Source organism: Staurois parvus, unplaced genomic scaffold, assembly GCF_062004578.1.
Source record: "Staurois parvus isolate SC_StPar_1 unplaced genomic scaffold, SC_StPar_1.0 ptg000586l, whole genome shotgun sequence".
In the NCBI taxonomy this organism is placed as follows: domain Eukaryota; kingdom Metazoa; phylum Chordata; class Amphibia; order Anura; family Ranidae; genus Staurois; species Staurois parvus.
Genome location: NW_028318382.1, coordinates 2,666,359 through 2,690,969, shown reverse-complemented (window position 1 = coordinate 2,690,969; position 24,611 = coordinate 2,666,359). Strand labels below are relative to the sequence as shown.

The following is a 24,611-nucleotide window of genomic DNA, read 5'->3' as shown; positions in this document are numbered from 1 at the left end:
AACACCATGGAGGAATCCACTGCTCTCCATAAAAACATTGCTGCGCACCTGAAGTTTGCCAAAGATCACCTGGGTTACAGGGTCATGGGCTCCCAAGACTCACTGATGCTTGTAGGGAGCAAAAGCTGGCCCATGTAGTCTGATCCAATAGAATTGTGTCAGAACACACAGTCTATCACAGTTTATTGTATGTGGGTCCGTATAGCCGCAGACCAATCAGGGTGCCCATATTATTATTATATTATACAGTATTTATAAAGCGCCAATAGTTCGCTCAGCGCTGTACATTACAAAGGGGGACAGAACATGTGACAGAACAATACCAATACAATGCAAAACATGAGGGGATCGAGGGCCCTGCTCTTTCAAGCTTACAATCTAGGAGGGAGGGGATGGTGGCACAGGAGGAGATAGCTGTGGGGGATGGAGTGGTAGGAAGAGTGGAGGAGGTCGGCAAGTTAGCAGGGGGCGGGGTAGGCTTCCCTGAAGAGATGGGTTTTCAGGGTGCGCCTAAAGGAGAGGAGAGTAGGTGATAATCTGATGGGTTGGGGCAGGGAGTTCCAGAGGATGGGTGACACCCTGGAGAAGTCCTGGAGGCGGGCATGGGAGGAGGAGACCAGGGAACTAGAGAGAAGGAGGTCTTGTGAGGAGCGGAGTGTGCGTGCTGGGCGGTACTTGGATATTAGGTCAGTGATGTAGTTCGGGGCAGTATGGTGGACAGCTTTGTACGTCAGCGTTAGGATTTTGAATTTGATCCGTTGCGCAATCGGAAGCCAGTGGAGGGATTGGCAGAGGGGGGTGGCGGAAACGGAGCGGTTGGAAAGGTGAATGAGTCTGGCAGCCGTATTCAGGATGGACTGAAGCGGGGATAGCCAGCGGCGAGGCAGGCCAGTGAGGAGGGAGTTGCAGTAGTCGAGTCGCGATATGATGAGGGAGTGGATGAGCTGTTTAGTGGTTTCTGGAGTTAGGAACGTGCGGATTTTGGCGATGTTGCGGAGGTGGAGTCTGCACGAGTTTGTTAAAGAGTGGACTTGGGGCTGGAAGGATAGGTTGGAGTCCAAAATAACACCAAGTACTCTGGCCTGCGGGGCGGGTTTGATGGTGGCGTTGTTGGACATGATGGAGAAGTCAATGGGGGGTGGTGTCCGGGCTGGAGGGAAGACAAGAAACTCGGTTTTGGAGAGGTTCAGTTTAAGGAAGTGGAGCGACATCCAGTCTGATATGTCGCTCAACAGGTGTGTGATTCGGGCGGAGACCGAGGGGGTGAGGTGGGGGGTTGAGAGATAGATTTGTGTGTCGTCGGCATAGAGGTGGTAGTTGAAGCCGTGAGAGTGTATGAGTCGGCCAAGGGAGGAGGTGTAGATGGAGAAGAGAAGGGGCCCAAGGACAGAGCCTTGAGGGACCCCAACAGAGAGGGGGAGTGAGAGGGAGGTGGTGGCATTATAGGTAACGCTGAAAGAGCGTTGTGACAGGTAGGATGAGAGCCAGGAGAGAGCAGAATCTCTGAGGCCGAGGGAGTGTAGTTTTTTGAGGAGGAGGGGGTGGTCGACTGTGTCAAAGGCCGCAGAGAGGTCAAGGAGTAGGAGCACTGAATAGTGGCCATTAGCTTTGGCGGTTAGCAGGTCGTTGGAGAGTTTGAGTAAGGCAGTTTCGGTGGAGTGTAGGGGACGGAAGCCGGACTGTAGGGGATCGAGGAGGTTGTTGTCGTTGAGGTGAGAGCATAGGCGGGCGTAGACTAGGCGCTCGAGGAGTTTAGATGTAAATGGGAGCAGGGAGATGGGTCTGAGGTTGTTCGGGTCATTGGGGTCCAGGGAGGGCTTTTTAAGTATGGGGGTGATGTGTGCATGTTTCAGAGGGGAAGGGAAAGTGCCGGAGGAGAGGGAGAGATTGAAGATGTGGGTGAGGGAGCGTAGGATGGAGGGGGAGGGAGGTCGTAGGAGTTGTGTGGGGATAGGGTCAAGGGGGCAGGTGGTGAGGCGGGCATTAGAGAGGATCCTGGAGACTTCTTCGATGGTAGTAAGGTCAAAGGTGCGGAGTGTTGGGGGAGCTTCAGTATGAGGAATGTAGGGTGGGGTGGGAGAGGAGGTTAGAGCAGTGGTGGGGCCGTGGGAGAGGGGTGTAGAGGGGGTAGCTGAGTGAGGGGGAAGGGGGTTGGAGGGAGTTTGAGCAGCGACGAAGTCCCTGTGGGTTATGTCGAGGGGGAGGGGGGATGAGGGGGTAGCTGTGTGAGAGGGGACGGGTTGAGACGGCGTGTGAGTTGCGGCAATGTCCTTGCGAATTGTGTCAATCTTGTTTTTGAAGTGATTGGCAATCTCAAGGGCAGTGAGTGAGGTGCTGGGTGGAGGTGGGGGGGGGCGAGAGTAGAGAGTTGAAGGTGGAGAAGAGTCGGCGAGGATTGGAGGAGAGGGCCTTGATGAGGGTCAGGAAGTAGGCTTGTTTGGCAGTATGGAGGGAGGAGGTGTAGGTGTGGAAGGCAGATTTGTAGCAGGTGAAAGCTTGTTGGGATTTTGTTTTGCGCCATAGTCGCTCCAGGGCACGACTGCGTCGTTTGAGGGTTTTGGTGTGATCAGTCTGCCAGGGCTGGAGCGGTCAGAGTCTGATGTTGCGTGTGGTTAAAGGCGCTAGTGAGTCAAGGGCTGCTGACAGCGCGTTGTTGTAGGTAGTCATAGCCAAGTCGGGGCAGGACAGGGGGAGGATGCGGTCGTGGAGTTGATCAGCTGCAGAGTGGAGGGAGGCAGGGTTAAGGTTGCGGAAGTTACGGCTGGTAGTAGTGTGACATTTGGAAGGGTAGGCATTGGAGGATGAGGAGATAGAGAAAGTAATCAGGTTGTGGTCAGAGAGAGGGAAGGGGGTGTTAGTGAGGTTGTGGGGAGCGCAGCGGTTGGAGAAGACAAGATCAAGGATATTACCGTCGGAGTGGGTGGTGGATTGTATGCACTGTGCAAGTGCAAAGGAGGAGGTTAAGTGGAGGAGACGGGCTGTGTCCGGGTTGTCGAGGTTGACAGGGATGTTGAAATCCCCAAGGATGATAGTGGGTAGCTCAGAGGAGAGGAAGAAGGGTAGCCAGGAGGAGAAGTCTTCCAGGAAGCGGGGTATGGATCCAGGAGGCCGGTATATCACAGCAATCTTCAGGGGGGTTGGGGAGAATAGTCGGACGCAGTGGGCCTCGAAGGAGGAGAAGGATAGGGAGGGGGGGTTTGGGAGGACTCGGAAGGTGCTCAGCGGTGACAGGAGCAGGCCAACCCCACCACCTTTACGACCGTTGGGCCTGGGTGAGTGGGTCCAGGTGAGACCGCCGTAGGAGAGTGCAGCAGGGGAGGTAGAGTCAGTGGGCTGGATCCAGGTTTCCGTAATCGCCAGGAGGTTGAGGGAGCGGGAAACAAAGAGGTCGTGGATGGCGGTAAGCTTGTTGCACACCGATCGGGCGTTCAGGAGTGCACATGAAAACGGGGGGGGAGATTTTAGGGAGCAGGGGGACAGATACTAAGTTGCGGGGGTTGCGGCAGGACGTGGAGGCGGGAGGATTTTGTGCGGGAGGTGGTGGAGGGCCAGGATTCGGGGAGATGTCCCCCGCGGTTATGAGGAGGAGAAGGGTGAGAAAGGTGGCATGGGAGCGGGATGTGCAGGAGCGTGAGAAACTACTAGTGGAGGTGTTGGGGTCAGTGGGAGAGTGGAGTAATAGGAGGAGGTGGTGGGTGCCATAGAGGGGTGAGGGAAGCAGTGAGGGCACAATATACAAATGTTTGGGAGGAGCAGAGGGATATAGTGAATGGATTTTGGGAACAGAGGAGAGGAAAATGAGAAGGAGGAGTGGAAGAGGCATTTTGGGGAGGTGATGAAAGCAATAGTAGGGAGATGATAGCAATGAGGGGGAGATGTACAAGTTTTGGGGTGGAGCAGAGGGGTAAAGAAATGAGATTTGTGAACAGAGGATAGTAAAATGAAGAGCAGAAGAGGGGTGTATTATATAAAAAGGTACACGGAGTGGGACTCAGGTATGTAAGAGATGTTTCCCAGGGTGTTTCCTTGCAGTCTGTCCAGCGTGCAGTAGAGTTTCTTGCTGTTGTTGTGTCTTCCTGCTGCTTAAGTTCTCCTGCTTTAGTTCAACTGCTGTGTTTAACTGCTCTGCACTCATTCAAAGCCGCACTCCATCATAAGCAGCACCCCCATCAGAGACTGTGCCCCCCACAGCCAAAAGCACCTACAATGGGCATGTAAGCTTCAGAACTGGGCCATGGAACGTTGGAAGAAGGTGGTCTGGTCTGATACATCAAGTTTTATTTTACGCACATTACATGGATGGCTGGGTGTGTGTGCGTTGCTTATCTGGGGAAAAGATGGCACCAGGATGCACTATGGGAAGGCAAGCTGGAGGAGGCAGTGATCTGCTACTGATGGCTTGGTGTCAGATACCATAGCATACCTTTAGAGGTCCAGTGGAGGCCATGTCATAACAGGTCAGGCTGTTTTGAAAGGTAAAGGAGTACCTACTCAATATTAGATGTGTGGTCATAATGTTATGGCTAATTGGTGTATATTCAGAGCACAGTGGAGGGTTGAATCATTTGGATTTAATATTTTGGACTTTATTAGACTTTAACATGCACATGTGTGGGGGGTTTAACATTGCACATATTTTTCACATTTATGTTCATATATGGTTGTTCATATTAATATAGCAGTAGTATCAGAGGAAGCCTGAACATCCACCTGGTAAAACTTAAAGCAGTATTAAACCCAAAAGCAAACATTTATTAGTGTAGCTTGCCAAATAGATGTGATGGTTGTGTAAGCCGTGTACTGGGGTGGGCTCACCAGGATACAGTGAAGTCATGAATGAGGAAAGCAACCTCAACACCAGCTTTTGCCACAACAGAATTTTACTTGGATGTGGCAAATAAACACAACCACAAATGCTGGAAACATACAATAAATTTACATACACACAGCCCAAAGGCTGAGACCCTTGTGCTGCACAGCACGGCACCTCCTGATGGATGAAGGTAGAAAGTGTAGTAATTTACCTACTGGCGGGCACAAATAAGCTGCCACACCTTACCTGTTATTACCCTAAAAGAGCAGGAATCAGTGTATGGGTGTACGGTATGTGCTAGCCTGCGGTGCAGCACAACAGCTTACAATCTTACACAAATCTACAGTATTCCCCCTCCCATAACTGGTCCTGTAGCACGTGCCTGAGTATTCCTTCTGAGCAAAACGCCAGTCTGGCTTGAGTTTTTAGGATTTTATCAGCTCTTCAATGTGAAATGTCACTTTAAGTTGTGGAGTCCTTCCAATAATCAGTAACAACACTTGTGGCACAGAGACCCTAACTAACTATAGGCCTGTCTCAGTCCTGTAGGCGCCAACACTGAAATGAGGTGCGTGCACGATCTTACCGACCCAGGTCTGCTTTGCATCCGCTGGTGACTCTGAACAGAATAGATGTCTCTCTACTAAGCATGCGATGTCATCAGCAGTATATGTTGCTTTGCTCCTCTGTCTTCATTAGCTTCCTGGAAGCAAATCTTCCTTTCTGAACAGGGTTAGCGTCTTCAACACCATTAGCTTCACTCAAGTGAATTTCTGATTACGGAGGGCCGTCATCACAGCTGGATGGCGACGGATTCTCAGATCACTCAGCCATCTTCTCTCTCAAGCATGGCTACCCTTACTTTTCCTGTTCACTCTCCAAGTGTCAAACCCCACCCCTTCATGAATATAGAAATAGCTATGCAGTCTGAGGCTGTGTTAGAAAAAAAACAGTGACACCTTGTGGCTAAACTGCAGAATGTCAGTCAGCACGTTTTTAATTTACTTCAATCAGTGTTCAAACAATGAAAGCTGTTTCGCCATCTCACAGTTGCATTAGTTTTATTTTATTAAGCTTTCTTTTATTTTCATCTGGTGATATGGCCAGTATGTCTGTTGCTTTTTAAAATAACAAGCTATACAGCAGAATGGCCAGTATGTCTGTTGCTTTTTAAAATAACAAGCTATACAGCAGAATGTGTCAGTTACAGGGATGAGATAAACCAAACGTAAAACATTTATTCCAAAAAAGAAAAAAAATGTTTTCTGTAACTGCCTTTATAGGGTTAGCCTGTGTTTGGCATCAATTTGTTAATGTATTTAAATCTGCTAGTATATCTAACACTACCCTCCCCCAAGATTAACAATACTACTGTCCCAGTGTACCCCCTGTGCTCCTTCACCCAGAATGTAGGCACTCTAACACAGGGGGTGTTTTACTGGCCAGATCACCTAGTAAAAACAGAGGGAAAGGCCTACAAAAAGAAAACCAATGCAGCCAGCATATCTAATGATTGGTAAGCTGCAATAATATATTACATTTTTGGTGTTGGGCTTAATACTTTAACAAATGTGTGAACTCAAGACCAGGTGCAAATTTCAGAAAAAGAAGCCTGATACTGAAAAGCTTATGAAGCACTAATGTGTATGGCAGGCTGCACCTTAGCAGAGATTGGAGGAACCTTATGCTTAGGCCACAGGCTTGAATGATGACCTGTCCAAGTCACCAAGCAATGCTGGGTGAGAAGCAGGGAGCCCATCTGTGGGATCCTTCTGGAACGACAAAGAGGGAATCCATTTAACTAAAGGAGACTGTATCTGAGGGGTAGTGTAATGGTTGTGCGTATTGGGCCCATGAAAACTGTATGCGTCCAATTTCTTCATGTCCCAGCTCATCTCAGCCATTTTGTCATGAGAAGAGGTACAGCACAGTGACCTTGCCCCCTCCCTCCTCCTTCATGGATTCATAGAAACCATAGCCTTAACATTTAACACACTTCAAAGAGTCTTTTATCTCAACTTAGGGACAGAAGACAACAGTACACAGGCCTTTGCCAGAGCTACACACAGTTAACTGAGTTCTGGCAGGATGTCTGATCATTTCTGCTGACCATAAAAAAATCTACAGATTAACACTTCCCTCTGACCTATCGTAAAACTATGACAAAATCCTTCAGTTCTGTCACCCATGGTTTGTAGGCAATTAAAGCTCCAGGAACACATAGCATGCCATAAAATGGGTATCATAATGCAGTCAGACTTGCAGTGACCTTTTGGAGACCCCCTGCCCTGCCCAACTCAAAATTTCAAAAACTATCTACAATTCATAAAATCAGACAGGACCAAGACACATCAATATTAAGTATATATTTGAATGGGGAATATCATACCGAACAAATCGAGATCATACATGGCTAAGCTATAGTATACAGAAGGTTAAATAGCAGTCAGATACCTCCTGGGTGACAGGCCCATCTGATATTCTATGTGTTTAGTATCTTTGGATACGAATGTAATGCTAAATAAAAATCTACCAGTTTCCAGAATGCATCTGGTACATATTGGAAGACATTAATATAAATATAAGGGAGGGTCATGATACAGTCATAAACACAGTGGCCTCCCCATGGCCACCCCTCAGCTGCTTAATTGGTCAGATGGTCTCTAAGGACACCCTCTTGATATCAGAGAAAAAGGGACTGCTTCAAAAGTTGACAGCCCTCATTTTAACATCAAACCAAGGATCAGGTAACCAGACTTGAGAGAGCCACTGTACCGTTTTTCTTTTTTTATTGGACTCTGCAACCCAGGACATTGTTAAAGCGGAGTTCCACTCACCCTGTCAAAAACTGTAGCTGCTGACTTTTAAAAAACAGCCACTTACCTGTCCCTCAGTCCCACGGTGTGTCCCCCTCAGCCATTTCACCGGCCATCCTGTTTTCCAGGAGGCCGTCATCTTCAGTGTGGGTACCTGGCTGTAATAGCTTGTGGCTTCACAACCGGGTACCCACTGTGCATGCGCGAGTAGCACTGCACTTCATTATTATTATTATTATTATTATTATTATAATACAGTATTTATATAGCGCCAAAGGTTTGCTCAGCGCTGTACATTATAATGGGGGACAGTACAGTAACAAAACAATACACGAGGGGCTCGAGGGCCCTGCTCTTTCGAGAATACAATCTAGGAGGGAGGGGATAGTGGTACAGAAGTGGCTGTGGGTGATGGAGTGGTAGGAGGAGTGGAGGAGATTGGCAGTTAGGTGAGGGTGGGGTAGGCTTCCCTGAAGAGATGGGTTTTCAGGGTGCACCTAAAGGTGAGGAGGGTAGGTGACAGTCTGATGGATTGGGGTAGTGAGTTCCAGAGGATGGGGGAAGTCCTGGAGAAGTCCTGTAGTCGGGCGTAGGAGGTGGAGACCAGGGAGCTAGAAAGTAGGAGGTCTTGTGAGGAGTGAAGATTACGGGTTGGGTGGTATTTGGGTATCAGGTCGGTGAGGTAGTTTGGGGCAGCATTATGAATGGCTTTGTATGTCAGTGTTAGTAGTTTGAATTTGATGCGTTGGGCAATCAGGAGCCAGTGGAGGGAATGACAGAGGTGGGTGGCAGAAGAGGAGCGGTTGGTAAGGTGGATGAATCTGGCCGCTGAGTTCAGGATTGACTGAAGCGGGGATAGTCTGTGATGAGGTAGGCCGGTGAGGAGGGAGTTGCAGTAGTCCAGGCGTGAGATAATGAGGGAGTGAACGAGTTGTTTAGTAGTGTCTGGGGCAGGGGCGGACTGACAACTCATGGGGCCCCCGGGCAATAGGGGATCATGGGGCCTTGTGTCCTTGCCCAAACTCAAAAAAGCCAATGAAAAAGGTACCAGGGGCATCTCATGGGGCCCCTACTAACCCTGGGCCCTCGGGCAGTGCCCGAGTTTCCAAATGGTCAGTCCGCCCCTGGTCTGAGGTTAGGAACGTATGTATTTTGGAGATGTTACGGAGGTGGAGCCTGCATGAGCTTGCTAGCGATTGGACATGGGGTTGGAAGGACAGGTTTGAAACTAGAGTGACACCTAGGATTTTGGCTTGTGGGGTGGGACTGATGGTGGCGTTGTTGGTCGTGATGGAGAGGGGGGGGGCGCAGGTTGGGGGGAAAATTAGGAGCTCGGTTTTTGAAAGGTTCAGTTTGAGGAAGTGGAATGACAACCAGTCTGATATGTTGTTCAGCAGGTGGGTGATACGGGCAGAGACTGAAGGGGTGAGTTGAGTGTAGGGGACGGAATCCAGACTGTAGTGGATCGAGGAGGTTGTTGTCAATGAGGTGGGAGCTTAGGCGATTGTAGACTAAGTGCTCAAGGAGCTTGGAAGTGAATGGCAGCAGGGAGATGAGTCTAAGGTTGTTCAGGTCAGTGGGGTCCAAGGAGGGTTTTTTGAGTATGGGGGTAATGTGCGCGTGCTTTAGGGGGGAGGGGAATGCGCCAGTAGAGAGGGAGAGATTGAAGATGTGGGTGAGGGAGCGTAGGATGAGGGGGAGGGTGCCCAGAGGAGTTGTGTGGGGACAGGGTCAAGGGGGCAAGTGGTGAGGCGGGCTTCTGAGAAGACCTTGGTGACTTCCTCAGTGGTGGCAAGGCTGAAGGAGCAGAGTGTTGGGGGGGTTATGGTGTGCGGGATGTTAAGGGTGGTGGGGGGCAGGGCGGTTGCGAGGTCAGAGGAGGGGAGAATTGGAGGGGTTGTAGTGGGAGGTAGGCTAGGTGGGCTAGGTGGGGAGGTAGGTGGATTGCGTCGATCTTATTTTGGAAGTGAATGGCAATCTCGTGGGCGGTGAGTGAGGTATTGGGTGGGGGTGAGCCGACGAGGATTGGAGGAGAGGGTGTTGATGAGGGTTACGAAGTAGGTTTGTTTGGCGGCGTGGAGGGAGGAGGTGTAGGTGAGGAAGGCGGATTTGTAGAGGGAGAATGCTTGAGGGGATTTGGTTTTGCGCCAGAATCGTTCCAGTGCGCGACTGCGTCGTTTAAGATGTTTAGTGTGGTCGTTCATTTAGAGAAGAAATGGGGTGGGACTTTTGTTGGCATGGCAAACTTCTATCCAATCCAGGTCCATTAATATATGCCATCTTAACCAATCTTTGGTCTGCAGTTGCCATTGTGTAGCATGTGTGATCAGCTATGACACCAGCCATTCAGTGGCTTGACAGTTGGGTTGAGGGCAGTCCTGTGACAGTTATCATTTCTGGCATGCCTTGAGTGTGACTTTTTCAGGAAACAGTTAAAATCAAGTATCTACTAGTGATCGTGGATAAGTTTAGGAAATGGCCAGAGGCATTTGAGACTAACAAGGAGGATGCCAAAACAGTAGCCAAAAAGATCATCCCAAGATGGGGATGTCCAGTGAGTATTGATTCAGATAAAGGGACAGTTTTTACTTCTGCATTTGGTGGGTTTAGTTCCGTTTTCGAAAAAAAAAAAAAAGTTGAACCAGCACAGGGTCAAAGTTGCAGCAAGCTGTGGTTTTAAAATACAAAGGAGAATAAGTAATATGGCTGTCGGTTCAACCACAGCACTACATGCCTGGACTTTGCATGTTCTCCCTGTCTCTATGTAGGTTTCCTCTGGATACTCCAGTTTCCTTCTATACTCCAAAGACATGCTGGTAGGTTAATTGGCTCCTATGTAAATTGACCTTAGTGTGTGTATGAATTAGAGTTTGAGGGTGGGGTCTGATGTGCATGTACAATATATATGTAAAGTGCTGAGCAAATTGTCAGCGTTATATAAATATCTATAATAAATAAATTAAATATAAACATAATTCTAATATTCATGTGAACAAACAAGCAAAATTAAGACTTGAACAATAGAGAAATGAGTTCAGGGAATACCTGTGCTTAAAAAATAAATGGAAAAACAAAAAAATTTCTTTCAAAATCAAGTTTGGCAGCTTAAACGTGGCTGAGTTGTAAGGTGCACTAAACTGATTACTGTCTCTATTGTGTATGCCAGGCTGTATCCTGAACACGTTACACAGCCTAACTACAAACGCCTTTTCTTCTTCTTTCGAGGAGGATAAGCACTGAATGCAGTGGCGAACATCTGCTGAATCCTTCGCACATTTCTGGCTCAGTTTCCGGCTTTCCAGGCCCAGACACACTGTTCAGGAATTTAACTCTGTCTGGTGAATGTACTGTATATATATGTCCTTTTGGTTCAGATTTCCTATAAATTTCTCACTGAGGTGAAGATCTGGACCAGTTCTGAAACCCTGGGGCTTGCTCTATATCAGTCCCAGTATGCACTGCTAATATATACTGTATATATATACAGTATATATATATATACAGTGGGGCAAAAAAGTATTTAGTCAGCCACCAATTGTGCAAGTTCTCCCACTTAAAAAGATGAGAGAGGCCTGAAATTGGCATCATAGGTAGACCTCAACTATGAGAGACAAAATGAGAAAACAAATCCAGACAATCACATTGGCTGATTTGGAAAGAATTTATTTGCAAATTATGGTGGAAAATAAGTATTTGGTCACTTAAAAACAAGGAAGATTTCTGGCTCTAACAGACCTGTACCTTCTTCTTTAAGAGGCTCCTCTGTCCTGCATTCATTACCTGTATCAATGGCACCTGTTTGAACTTGTTATCAGTATAAAAGACACCTGTCCACAACCTCAAACAGTCACACTCCAAACTCCACTATGGTGAAGACTAAAGAGCTGTCGAAGGACACCAGAAATAAAATTGTAGACCTGCACCAGGCTGGGAAGACTGAATCTGCAATAGGCAAGCAGCTTGGTGTGAACAAATCAACTGTGGGAGCAATAATTAGAAAATGGAAGACATACAAGACCACTGATAATCTCCCTCGATCTGGGGCTCCACGCAAGATCTCACCCCGTGGGGTCAAAATGATCACTAGAACGGTGAGCAAAAATCCCAGGACCACACGGTGGGACCTAGTGAATGACCTGCAGAGAGCTGGGACCAACGTAACAAAGGCTACCATCAGTAACACACTACGCCGCCAGGGACTCAGATCCTGCAGTGCCAGACGTGTCCCCCTGCTTAAGCCAGTACATGTCCGGGCCCTTCTGAAGTTTGCTAGAGAGCATTTGGATGATCCAGAAGAGGATTGGGAGAATATCATATGGTCAGATGAAACCAAAATAGAACTGTTTGGTAGAAACACAACTCGTCGTGTTTGGAGGAGAGAGAATGCTGAGTTGCATCCAAAGAACACCATACCTACTGTGAAGCATGGGGGTGGCAACATCATGCTTTGGGGCTGTTTCTCCGCAAAGGGACCAGGATGACTGATCCATGTACAGGACAGAATGAATGGGGCCATGTATCGTGAGATTTTGAGTGCAGTGTATATATACTGTATATCTATCTATCTATCTATATATATATACAGAGTGTGTGTATATATATATATATATATATATATATATATATATATATATATATATATATATATACAGTTAGGTCCATATATATTTGGTCACAGGCACAATTTTATTTTTTTTCCATGTATTTACCAAAACATATTCAATCTATAGCTATATAGTGGATATGGGCTGAAAGTGCACACTCTCAGGTTTAATTCAAGGGGTTGAACATAAATATCAAGTACAAATTTTAGGAACGGCAACCTTTTTTATACATAGTCCCTCCATTTTCAGGGGCTCAAATGTAACTGGACAAATGAATATAATCATAAATAAAATTTTCATTTTTAATATTTTGTTGAGAATCCTTTACTGGCAATGACTGTCTGAAGTCTGGGACCCATGGACATTACCAAAGACTGGGTTTCCTCCTTTCTGATGCTTTGGCAGGCTCTAACTGCAGCTGTCTTCAGTTATTTTTTGTTTGTGTGTCTTTCTGCCTTTAGTTTTGCCTTCAGCAAGTGAAATACATGCTCAATTGGGTTGAGATCAGGTGACTGACTCGGCCATTGCAGAATATTCCTCTTCTTTTCCTTCAAAAGTTCCTGGGTTGCTTTTGCAGTGTGTTTTGGATCATTGTCCATCTGTACTGTGAAGCGCTGTCCAATCAACTTTGCTGCATTTGGCTGAATCTGGGCTGACAGTATATCTCTAAACACTGCAGAATTCATCCGGCTCCTTCTGTCTTCTGTCACATCATCAATAAACACCAATGACCCAGTGCCACTGGAAGCCAATACTGGAAGCCCATACCATCACACTGCCTCCACCATGTTTTACAGATGACGTTGTGTGCTTTGGATCATGAGCTGTTCCAAGCCTTCTCCACACTTTTTCTTCCCAGCATTCTGGTACACATTAATCTTCATTTCATCTGTCCAAAGAATGTTTTTCCAGAACTGGTCTGGCTTTTTTAGATGTTTTTTGGCAAAGTCTAATTTGGCTTTTCTATTCTTCAGGCTTATGAATGGTTTGCACCTTGTGGTGAACCCTCTGTATTTGCTCTCAGGAAGTCTTCTCTTGATTGCAGACTTTGACAATGATTTGCCCACCTCCTGGAGAGTGTCCTTCACTTGTCTGGATGTTGTGAATGGGTTTTTCTTTACCATAGAGAGGATCCTGTGATCATCCACCACCGTTGTCTTCCGTGGACGTCCATGCCTTTTTATGTTGCTGAACTCACCAGTGCGTCCTTCTTTCCTCAGAATGTACCAAACTGTTGATTCGGTCACTCCTAATGTTGCTGATATCTCTCTGATGAATTTGTTTCTTTTTTGAAGCCTTACAATGGCCTGTTTCACTTGCAAGGACAGTTCCTTTGAACGTATGATGTAGGTTCACGGAAATAGATTTCAAAGGTAAATATCAAACTTAGAATAAACTCCAGACCTTTTATCTGCTTAATTGATGAAGAAATAACGAAGGAGTAACCCACACCTGGCCATGAAACAGCTTTTTATTAATTTGTCCAATTACTTTTGGTCCCTTGAAAAAGAGGGGATGGCTACTCTTAAGAGCTGTAATTCCCAAACCCTTCCTCCAATTTGGATGTACATACCCTCAAATTAAACCTGAGAGCGTACACTTTCTGCCCATATCTATTATAGACCTATAGCTTGAATATGTTTTGGTAAATACCTGAAAAAAAACTAAACTTGTGCCTTTGTCCAAATATATATGGACCTAACTGTATACAGTGTGTATACTGTGCAAAGGCTTTAGGCAGGTGTTAAAAATGCTGTAAATTATGAATACTCAGAAATAGACATGTTAATAGTTTATTTTTATCAATTAACATAATGAGAAAAAAAAAGTAAATGAACAAAAGAGAAATCCAAATCAATATTATATTTGATATGACTATCCTTTGCCTTCAAGATAGCATCAAGCATCATACAGGCAGATACTTATCCATCATGCCATACCTTCAGGTAGGTGTGTGCTTGGCCCCAAATCTATTCTGCAGCAGGACAATGACCCCAAAGATATAGACAATGTCATTAAAGCGGATTTCCACTCACACTGTAAAAAAAAATATAAGTCAGCAGCTACAAAAACTGTAGCTGCTGACTTTTAAAAAACAGCCACTCACCTGTCCCACGATCCCACGGTGCCTCCGCTGCAGCCCGTTTTACCCACCGTCCTGTATTCCAGATGCCGGCATCTTCCATGTGGTCACTCGGCTGTGACAGCTTGCGGCTTCACAGCCGGGTACCCACTGCACATGCAAGAGTAGCACTGCGCTTCCTGAATGGCCCTGTAGTCTTCTGGGACCTGTCATGTGTCCCAGAAGACTACGGGAAGGGGAGGGTAGGAGGACAACCTCTGCTTCCGATCGCCTAGGCGATCGCTCCGGAAGTGGGAGCGAGTACCTGTCAATTTCGGGTACCCGCTCCCCAAAGGTGCCAAACCTGAATGGGGAGCGGGGGAGCAATCTTTAAAGTGGAATTTCCCCTTTTGGGTGGAACTCCGCTTTAAGAACTATCTTCAGCGTAAAGAAGAACAAGGAGTCCTGGAAGTGATGGTTTGGCCCCCACAGAGCCCTGATCTTAACATCATCAAGTCTGTCTGGGATTACATGAAGAGACAGAAGGATCTGAGGCAGCCTACATCCACAGAAGATCTATGGTTAGCTCTCCAAGGTATTTGGAACAACCTACCTGCCAGGTTTCTTCAAAAATTGTGTGTAAGTGTACCTAGAATAATTGATGCTGTTTGAAGGCAAAGGGTGGTTACACTAAACTTTGATTTAGAATTATTATTACAGGTACTTATATAGAGCTGTCAATTTACACAGCACTTTACATATACAGTATATTGTACATTTACATCAGTCCCTAACCCTCAATGAGCATACAATCGAATGTCACTAACTCACATTCATACATATACTGTACATACTAGGGCCAATTTAGACAGGAGCCAATTACCCTACTAGCATGTCTTTGGAGTGCGGGAGGAAACCAGAGTACTCGGAAAAAACCCATGCAAGCACAAGGAGAACATACAAACTCCAAGCAGGTGGTGCCGTGGTTGGGATTTGAACCAACAACCCTAGTGCTGCAGGCGGAAGTGCACTTAGCCACTCTGGTGATTTGCAACTTTTTTCTGTTCATCTTTATTTTTCTTTTACTCATTCTCTTAATTGATAAAAGATAAACTATTAACACAGCCATTTCTGAAAGTATTCTTAATTTCCAGTATTATTTCACACCTGCCTAAAACCTTTGCACAGTACTGTGTGTGTATATATATATATATATATATATGTGCCTCGGTTAACATAATTTTCAGTTTACAAATGAAAATCTATTGAAATTAATGCCTCGGTTTACAAAATTTTTTTTGCAATACGAAGCGTTTATAGCACCGGCCCTGTGCCTTTAAAGTGCACTTTATAAAGTTTTGAACAGATAAGACTTTTTTCCGATTTTCTGACCTCCAGAACGGATTAATTGGTTTTCAATGCATTTATGATTTTTTTTTATTAATCATGTCCCTGTACAGCATTTATGCCTTTAAAGTGCACTTTATAAAGTGTTTTGAGCAGATAAGACTTTTTTTACTTTTTTATGACCTATGGAACGGATTCATTGGTTTTCAATGCATTTACAAATAGTTTTTTAATTATGTCCCTGTACAGCATTTATGCCTTTAAAGTGCACTTTATAAAGCGTTTTGAACAGATAAAAAACTTTTTTTTCACTGTTTTCTGACCTCCGGAATGGATTAATTGGTTTTCAATGCATTCCTATGGGAAACTGCATTTCAGTTTACAAATTTTTCGCAATACGAAACATCCCGCAGGACACATTAAATTCTTAAACCGAGGTACTCCTCTATATGTACAATATATATATATATATATATATATATATATATATATATACACACACAAAACGGTTTTCATTTTATGACCCCCCACATTAGGTACAGATACAGAGGTTTGCTGGGAACACATTATTAGTTCAATATCCAGGCATTTATACCCCAATATAGGAAAATTCATCATTTTAGCGATAAGCCCAAGTGGACTTGCTACTGAAGTTTGGAATTTATTTAGTTTACAGCTTGAAATTGTGAAAAGGTCTAACATACATTACACCACCAAGCTAGCGCAAAGATAATTTGCAAATATGCACAACTAAAAATATGTGGGAAGCAAAGTACGCCTTTTTGGCGGATAGACCTGTTTCATTCCTGCACACAGTGTTTTGTACATCTTGTTTATCCAAATGTAGTACCAAAAGTAGACAGAAACAAAAATAATATAAAATACAAGTCATATTCAGCAGGTCACCTAACTGAAACGCTACCTTTATACAAAGACTTTCGCATATTGTAACTGTTAAATTTGTGGTTACCCCTTGGCATCGGTCGCTTGAACAATGTTTCCAGTTTAAATAACAGTTTTCATTTGAACAGAACGCTAAAAGTAATGCAATCCAAAAAAAATTCCACACATTAATAGACAAAATTTATAATAATATAAAACCATAAGCACTAAAAGGGTTAAAACTACATATACCTATAAAACTGACCCAGAGTTGTAGTACAGAGGATATAGAATTGTCAGCTTCCAGCAATAAACAACAATCCCATCAGTTGGTGAAGGTACTACCAGGGGTAACCCTCAAGCAGGTAAAGTCTACATAACAGGTGTAGTGAAATACATTGTCAGCACTAATTTAAAGCCCAGTTCCAGGCTTTTGAATTTTAGCATAGATGGATTACATAAATGACTTGTTTATTCCCTTTTTCAAAGCGTATTTTTAACTATATAATGTGTGGCCAACAATTTATGCTTTACATACTAGTGGTGCACCAAAATGAAACTTCAGGATGCACATGGCCGAAGACCAAAACCGAAATGGACAGTTTTTTTAACCGCTCCCCGACCGCCCTATAGCAGAAATACTGCTACAGGGCGGCACGGGTGCGCAAAATCACATATATATATATATATGTGATTTTGCATTTCCAGGTAGGGGGCGTGCGCGCCCTACCTGCGCCGCCATTTGTGGCTGCGGGTGTCAATCACCGGGTCCCAGCCGGTGATTACTCGCCAGCGCCTAGTGATTGCCGAGCATCTCCGATGAGGAGGGGAACTGTTTGTAAATAAAACAGTTCTCCTACCTGTCAGCTCGTGCACACTGCTTTGGATGGCTGTGCACAGCACAGCCATCCAAAGCAGTGTGATTACAGTGAAGCACATGGACACAGCTTATAGTGAAACAGCACACAGTTAACTCTTTGATCGTCCCTCATGTTAACCCCTTCCTGCCTAGTGCCATTATTACAGTGTCAGTGCTTTTATTTTAGTACTGATCACTGTATTGGTGTCACTGGGGATGTCAGTGACACCAAGTCAGTTCCCTCCAGTGTCAGAATGCCTGCTGCAGTCCCGCAGTCCCGCTAAAAGTCGTTGATCGCTAACCATTACTAGTAAAAATAAAAAATAACATCCCCTCATATATACTGCCATTTGTAAACATTATAACTTTCACGTAAACCAATTAATTTACACGAATTGGGTTTTCTTTTTAGGAAAGACATGTAACAGAACACATTTTGGCCTAAATTTATGATGAAATTAGATTTTTTACATTTTTTTAATGGACACGTTTAATAGCAAAAAGTCAAAAATATTGTTTTTTTTTTTTTCAGAATTGTCGGCCTTTTTTTTTATAGTGCAAAAAATAAAAAAAAATGCACAGGCAATCAAATACCACTGAAATAAAGCTCAATTTGTAGGAAAAAAAAGGACATAAATTTAATTTGCATGACCGCGCAATTGTCAGTTAAAGTAATGCAGCGCCGTAAAAAAATACCTGGTCAGAAAGGGGGGGTAAAACCTCAGGAGGGCAAGTGGTTACAAAATATATTTTTTTGTATATAATTGTATTATATTTGACTCTTTAATCAGTATGAATTTAAATGAATATGAATGAAAAAAAATACAATTCAGTAGCGTAAAATGACTTTTGAAAGTAACACACAAAAGGTAGACAGAAAATAACATGAAATATATTTAAAATTGAAAAACTTAAATAGAGGCCTTTATTGGCACTGAAGTCAATAGGGGTCCTTTTGCCTTGAAGTCAATGGGATGCGATTTTGCATTGAAGTCAATAGGGGGCATTTTTGCATTGACGTCATTAGGGGCATTTTTGCATTGACGTCATTAGGGGCATTTTTGCATTGGAGTCAATGGAACATGATTTTTTATTGAAGTTAATGGGACACGATTATTGCATTGAAGTCAAACAGATACAATTTTGCATTGAAGTCAATAGGGGGCATATTTGTATCAAAGGCAATGGGATGCAATTTTGAATTAAAATCAATGAGACACTATTTTGCATTGAAGACAATAGGATGCAATTTCGCATTGAAGCCAACAGGGGGCATTTTTGCATTGATGTCAATGGGACGCTATTTTGCATTGAAGTCAATAGGGGGCATTTTTGTATTGAAGTCAGTTATCATCTGCACTTTTTTTTCCCCATCAGCAAAACGCAGATAACCCTATTTTCGGCTGATAATTTTCAGAGGCCGATAAATCATTGCATCACTATTACATACTGTACAGTGAAACAATGGGACTTCACCAGCACTCCATTGCAAACATATACTGTACACTCTTTTTCAAAGTGATAGCTCAAAGTATAACCAAGCATGGATGTATACATAAATATACATGCTAGATTATATTGTAAGTTATCATTGTGTTGACCCTGCATGGCCCCAAATGTTGGCTTACTTGCCTGATGTGACATTGAACAAATAAAAGAATCTCATCCTAGATGTCATCCATTCCATAATTGCTCTGACATATGTTTTTGTAAGTATTATACTTGGTTATGAGACAAAATTCTATTGACCAATTGTTTATTTTTGGAATATTCACCTTTTATTGCTTACATGTTTACTAGAAACTTTTTCTGTCTTTATGCCCCCTGAAGATCGAAAATGTGGAATGATCGAAACGCGTTGGGGTAATTTTCTCTTCCTTCTTGAGTGGTCTTTGACCTTACGAAGAAAGTTCTCTTGTAAGAATATTGTTGGAGCGATGTTCTTTTACAATTTATGTATTTTATACAAAATATGTGTATGTAATAAAGTTGATTATTCTTTTACAAAAATGTGCTCTTGGATGTACGTGTAATATCTTATTGCTGCAATAAAGTCCCACTGGGGGGTCTTTTGGTACATATAATGTATATGTTTGCCACAAGTGCTGGTGACATCTCATTATTTCACTGGCTTTGCGCTGTGCCATCCGATACAGTCATTACAAGCACCTATCAGTTACTAAGGTTGAACACTGTAAGGAGGGGGTCAGCAACCAGCAGAATGCGATCAGCAAGTAGATAGCGGCCAGGTGACTGGTAGATTGTGGTCTGGGCTTGCTGACCCGCCATCCCAAAGCATCAGAGTGCAATGCAAAGGGACTACTTGTAAAGTTGGAGCTGTAGTAGGGTGCAAGTGCCGCATAAGCCGATGCGCTGGCATGTCCCATACTGAGTGATACCAACTGCAGTCCACCTCTTATCCCGGCTAGTGGACTCCAGAGTGGTGCCAACAGCAGGAGAAAAAGATCTTCAGGTCGGTGTGAAGTAATACACTGGGCATAGTAGTACAGGATTGCATTCACACTGGTCTGCTGCGGTTTACCCACACCACAGGTACAGTGCAGTGTACCTGCAACTGTCCTGCGGGTCTGCTGCACTTAGCCAAAGACTTCTACTATATCCTGCGGGTTTGGTGCGTTTTCAGAAAGTGCGACACATTTGTATTATAATAGTAATCTATGGCAAAGTGCAGCTAACCCAGAAAAGTTGCAGATGCACTGTGCTGCACCCGCGATGCAGGTAAACCGCAGCTCAACAGTGTGAAAGCAGCTTTATAGGGGGCTCAGAACAGAAAGGGTTCATTTACATTTGCAGTTTGGGAGGTAGTAAAACCCCATAGTTAAGAAGTGTTTTTATCAACCCCCGCCCCAGCTGCATCCCCTTTAGCTGTAGTGGCCAGGGCTGTATACATGTTGCAGCCGCAGCAGGAGTTCTATGCTCTGTCACGGTTGATGGGTGTAGCACCTGCCAAGCATGACCCATCCTAGTAAATAAGGCCGCTGTGCAAGTGCCCTGCAACCTTGTGCAGTACAGCAGGCAGCATTGTGTTGTGCTTTCTCATCACCTACTTTAACCCCTTGGACCCCGCAGAAGCATACATTTGCGGGGGCACTTGCAGAATGGACTCATTTACTTGAATGAGTTGTGATTGGCAGGTGGTAGCACCCACCAAAAACAACAGGGGGTTTAATCCCTGCTGTAGCATGTGTACAACTTTGGCTGCTGCCTCACCACATAAAGGGGATAGGGACTGGGTGCGGTAAAACTGTGACTCAACTGCAGGGTTTTACCAACCCCCAACTTTATGTGTGAACGAGTATGCCGCTGCCGAATGCAATGAAGGGCTCATTCACAAGTGCAGCAGGCACTGCTGCTCCTCTGAAAAGTGATCCAAATGTGTTTGACAAGTGGTAAGGAGGCGATATGTTGTCTCCCCATCACCTGATTTAAATCCATGATTGCTGTGCAATGCACACGATCACAACATGGTAGTACAGCAATTAGAGGTTTAAATCAGGCGTGAGGAGGCGACACTGTGCCGGTGATCTTTGACGTCTCCCATGTTGGTCAGGTAGATGTCCACCTATTTAAGGTTGCCTACCCCTGCTGTAAGGAGTGCAGTGCTCATCTTCTGATCAGGGGCGCACTAACCATTTGGAAACTTGGGCACTGCCCTGAGGGCCCGGGTCAGTGGGGGCCCCATGAGATGCCTCTGGTACCTTTTACATAGGCTTTTTTGAGTTTGGGCAAGGACACAGGGGCCCCATGATCCCTTATTGCCCGGGGGCCCCATGAGTTGTCAGTCCGCCCCTGCTTCTGATTCACATACTGTACATTCACATCAGTTCCTCCCTTTAAGGAGCTTACAGTCTAAAGCTGGCCTTACATTGATAGAATGTAATTCGAACATTCAGACAAGAAAGTATCAAAATTGCTCATCTGACCACTCAAGGGTGCTTTCATAGACTTGACTGATTTCAAACAGCTTTTCAATAAAGAATCATTTCCATGTTTAGATTGTTGTAAAACAAACATTCTACTTCCAGATTAACGTTGACAAGTGCATGTGCATAAGACCAGTTATGATTTTTCTCATCCGGATCTAAGTTCAACAATTAGAAATTAGTTTTCATTAGATGCGACACAAATTTCCCATCCTTGTCCTTCCATTTTGTTGATCACTTTGAGCCCCTCTCAATTTGGGCCCCCTTTTGCCTTCAGCCTCACATCCTCTCTGTTTTCCACCCAAACTCTCCTGCTGCTGAGCAGGCTCTCTCACTTTTAAGGGTTGTCCTGACCCCTTGCCATGCCTCCTGTTGGGGATTGGCCAGGATCCCTAAAAGTGCAGATCAGCCACTCTTCATATCCGCCCACTGCTTTCAGACCTTTCTACAAAGTTCTAGAGCAGTGGAAAATTCCAGAGGGCCGGTCTGCAGAGCCTCTTAGCTCTGACCAAAATTTGACCCCTGCTAGCTATCACACCTAGGCTGCCACTCAGCCCTCTTCACTAACAATTGGAGTATAGCTCCCCCTAGCTGACTAGGAGGGAGCTACATTAATATGGGAACATCCCACTGAGTTGATCTTTATATTCCCCATACAACTTTGAGAGGGGTGTTTAGTGGTTGATTAGGTGTGGGATGGTCCCTATATATACAAAAACATATAGAAAACATATACAAACATAATCCATGCATGATTCTTAGGAAGTATCAATACATTTTGTGCATAAAACAGCTGTTTTTTTTCTTCTTATACAAGATTTTTTATATGGTTTTTGAATATAGTGGTATAAAGTACCCGTGGCAGCCTGTTAACAAGAGTTTTCAAAAGTGGTAATAGTACTATGCCTCTTAGCCTACAAACTAGCACAAGAGAAGAGCACAGAAGCAGGAATAGTATTGGTCAATATTTCTACTGTGGGCTCCAGATGGAATATTGTTTTCTCCTTTTGCTGGTTTAAAGGCCCAAGTTGTTGTTTGCTTGGTTTAAGAGTAACACTGATGTCACAACTCCTGTCAGCCAATCACTGGCTGACCTAAAGAAAGCTTATTGGGTCTCCAGCCAGCCTGGAGACCCAATAATCAAACCAATTAGCTGCATTCTCCAGGCCAAATCCAGAGAGTGCCTATCTGTGCTAATATTGTATGTTGCTGTTTCATTATATTATCTTAATAAACCCTGTAAAATACACTGTATTATAAAGCAATAATTAGACATTTTATGCACAAATGACTCCACCAATGTGTTCCATATTTCCACAATGTATTTATCAGTGTTATTTTCCCATTTCTTTCTTCATATTTGTATTGCTTTCATTGAATAGCATGGGGACAAAGGACCAAACATAATTTTATTACAGGGGCTGCTTGTAGACTTTGCCCACCACTGATGTGAAAAACAGGTTACTTATTTTTATTAATAAAACAGGCATTGTAGTGCTGCTCATTCTGGAATAACAATTCACTAAACAAAGGCTGCAGTCAAAGAAAACCACATCTTAAAAGGTTAAAGTTGTAACCAGGGGCGGACTGACAACTCATGGGGCCCCCGGGCAATAGGGGATCATGGGGCCCCTGTGTCCTTGCCCAAACTCAAAAAAGCCTATGAAACAGGTACCAGGGGCATCTCATGGGGCCCCCTACTGACCCCGAGTTTCCAAATGGTCAGTCCGCCCCTGGTTGTAACTGCCTTTCTAGAAAGTAACTTCTTTCTCAGTTCAGCCAGTCCATGCTATACTGGTAGCTCTGCCTGCCAGTCCATGTTATATCGTTGGCTCTGCCTACCAGTCCATGTTATATTGGTGCCTTTGCCTGCCAGTCAATGTTATATCGGTGCCTCTGCCTGTCATTCCATGTTATATCGGTGCCTCTGCCTACCAGTCCATATTATATCGGTGCCTCTGCCTGCCAGTCCATGCTATATTGGTGCCAGGGGCTGACTGACAACTCATGGGGCCCTTGGGCGATAAGAGATAATGAGGCCCCTCCACCTACAATAAAGCCAAAGCCACACCCACACAACACCACACCTATATATTGCAGCTTAGCTGCATAGAAAGGGCATTAAAAATAATCTAAAAAATAATAAAACAACGTTGTGGGGTTCTCCCTCCATTCATACCAAGCCCCTTGGGTCTGGTATGGGTTTTGAGAGGAACCAACATGCCAAAATTAAGAAAAAATGGCGTGGGGTCCCTCTCAAGATCTATACCAGACCCTTATCCAAGCATGCAGATCGGCAGGTCAGGAAAGGGGGGGGATGAGCGAGCGCCGCCCCCCCCCCTCCTGAACCATACCAGGCCACATGCCTTCAACATGGGGGGGTGCTTTGGGGAGGTTCTCCACCCAAAAGCACCTTGTCCCCATGTTGATGGGGACAAGGGCATCTTCCCCACAACCCTGGCCTGTGGTTGTGGGGGTCTGCGGGCAGAGGGCTTATGGAAGCCCCTTTTAGCAAGATGGCCCCCAGATCCCGCCCCAATGTGAATGAGTATGGGGTACATGGTACTCATTCACACAAAATAAAGTGTAGTGTGAAAAAAGACAGGAGACAGGTTTTGAAAAGTCCTTTATTAAAAGAAGAAAAATAAAGAATGTCCCCCGAAGTAGATCCAATGTCAATCACGATGCCAGCCGCCACCGCTTTTCGAGAGAAGAAAAAGAAAAAAGGGCTATGCTCACGACGCTGGCTCCCAGCCGTCTGACTGCCGTGCTTGCTTGACAGTTCTTAAATATGGAATGGGCGGGGCCACCCAGTGACATCACATGTGTGGCCCTACCTCCTTGTGACATCATTGACTCAGCATGCCCCGGTTGATGATGTAACAAGGGGTGGAATCCCACACGTGATGTCCCCACCTGGCCCTGCCCCTTACATATTTAAGAACTGTCAAGCCAGTGGAGCAGTCAGACGGCCGGGAGCCAGCATCGGGAAAGAGCTGGTTCTAAAGTTCTTAATCAGATGATACACGCAATTAAAAACATGGGACAAATACGTCCCTTGGTCCTCAAAGGGCTAACCGGGCCCCCTATTGACCCTGTGCCCTCGGGCAATGCCCGAATGGTCAGCCCGCCCCTAATCAGTGCCTCTGTCTGCCAATCCATGCTATATCGGTGCCTCTGCCTGCCAGTCCATGCTATATTGGTGCCTCTGCCTGCGAGTCAATGCCATACTGGTGGCTCTTCCTGCCAGTCCATGCTATATCGGTGCCAGGGGCGGACTGACA

General features: G+C 45.0%; 1 long non-coding RNA gene across 1 annotated transcript in view; it reads left to right on the top strand.

Moving 5' to 3' along the window:
• The window catches only part of LOC149450029 (uncharacterized), a 30,870-nt gene extending 11,477 nt beyond the window's left edge, over positions 1-19,393 (top strand). The window contains exons 3-4 of the long non-coding RNA XR_016315315.1: positions 10,858-10,967; positions 19,214-19,393. This is a non-coding gene — a long non-coding RNA (uncharacterized LOC149450029). The remainder of the gene's footprint in view (positions 1-10,857; positions 10,968-19,213) is intronic.
• The last annotated feature ends 5,218 nt before the right edge of the window (positions 19,394-24,611 follow it).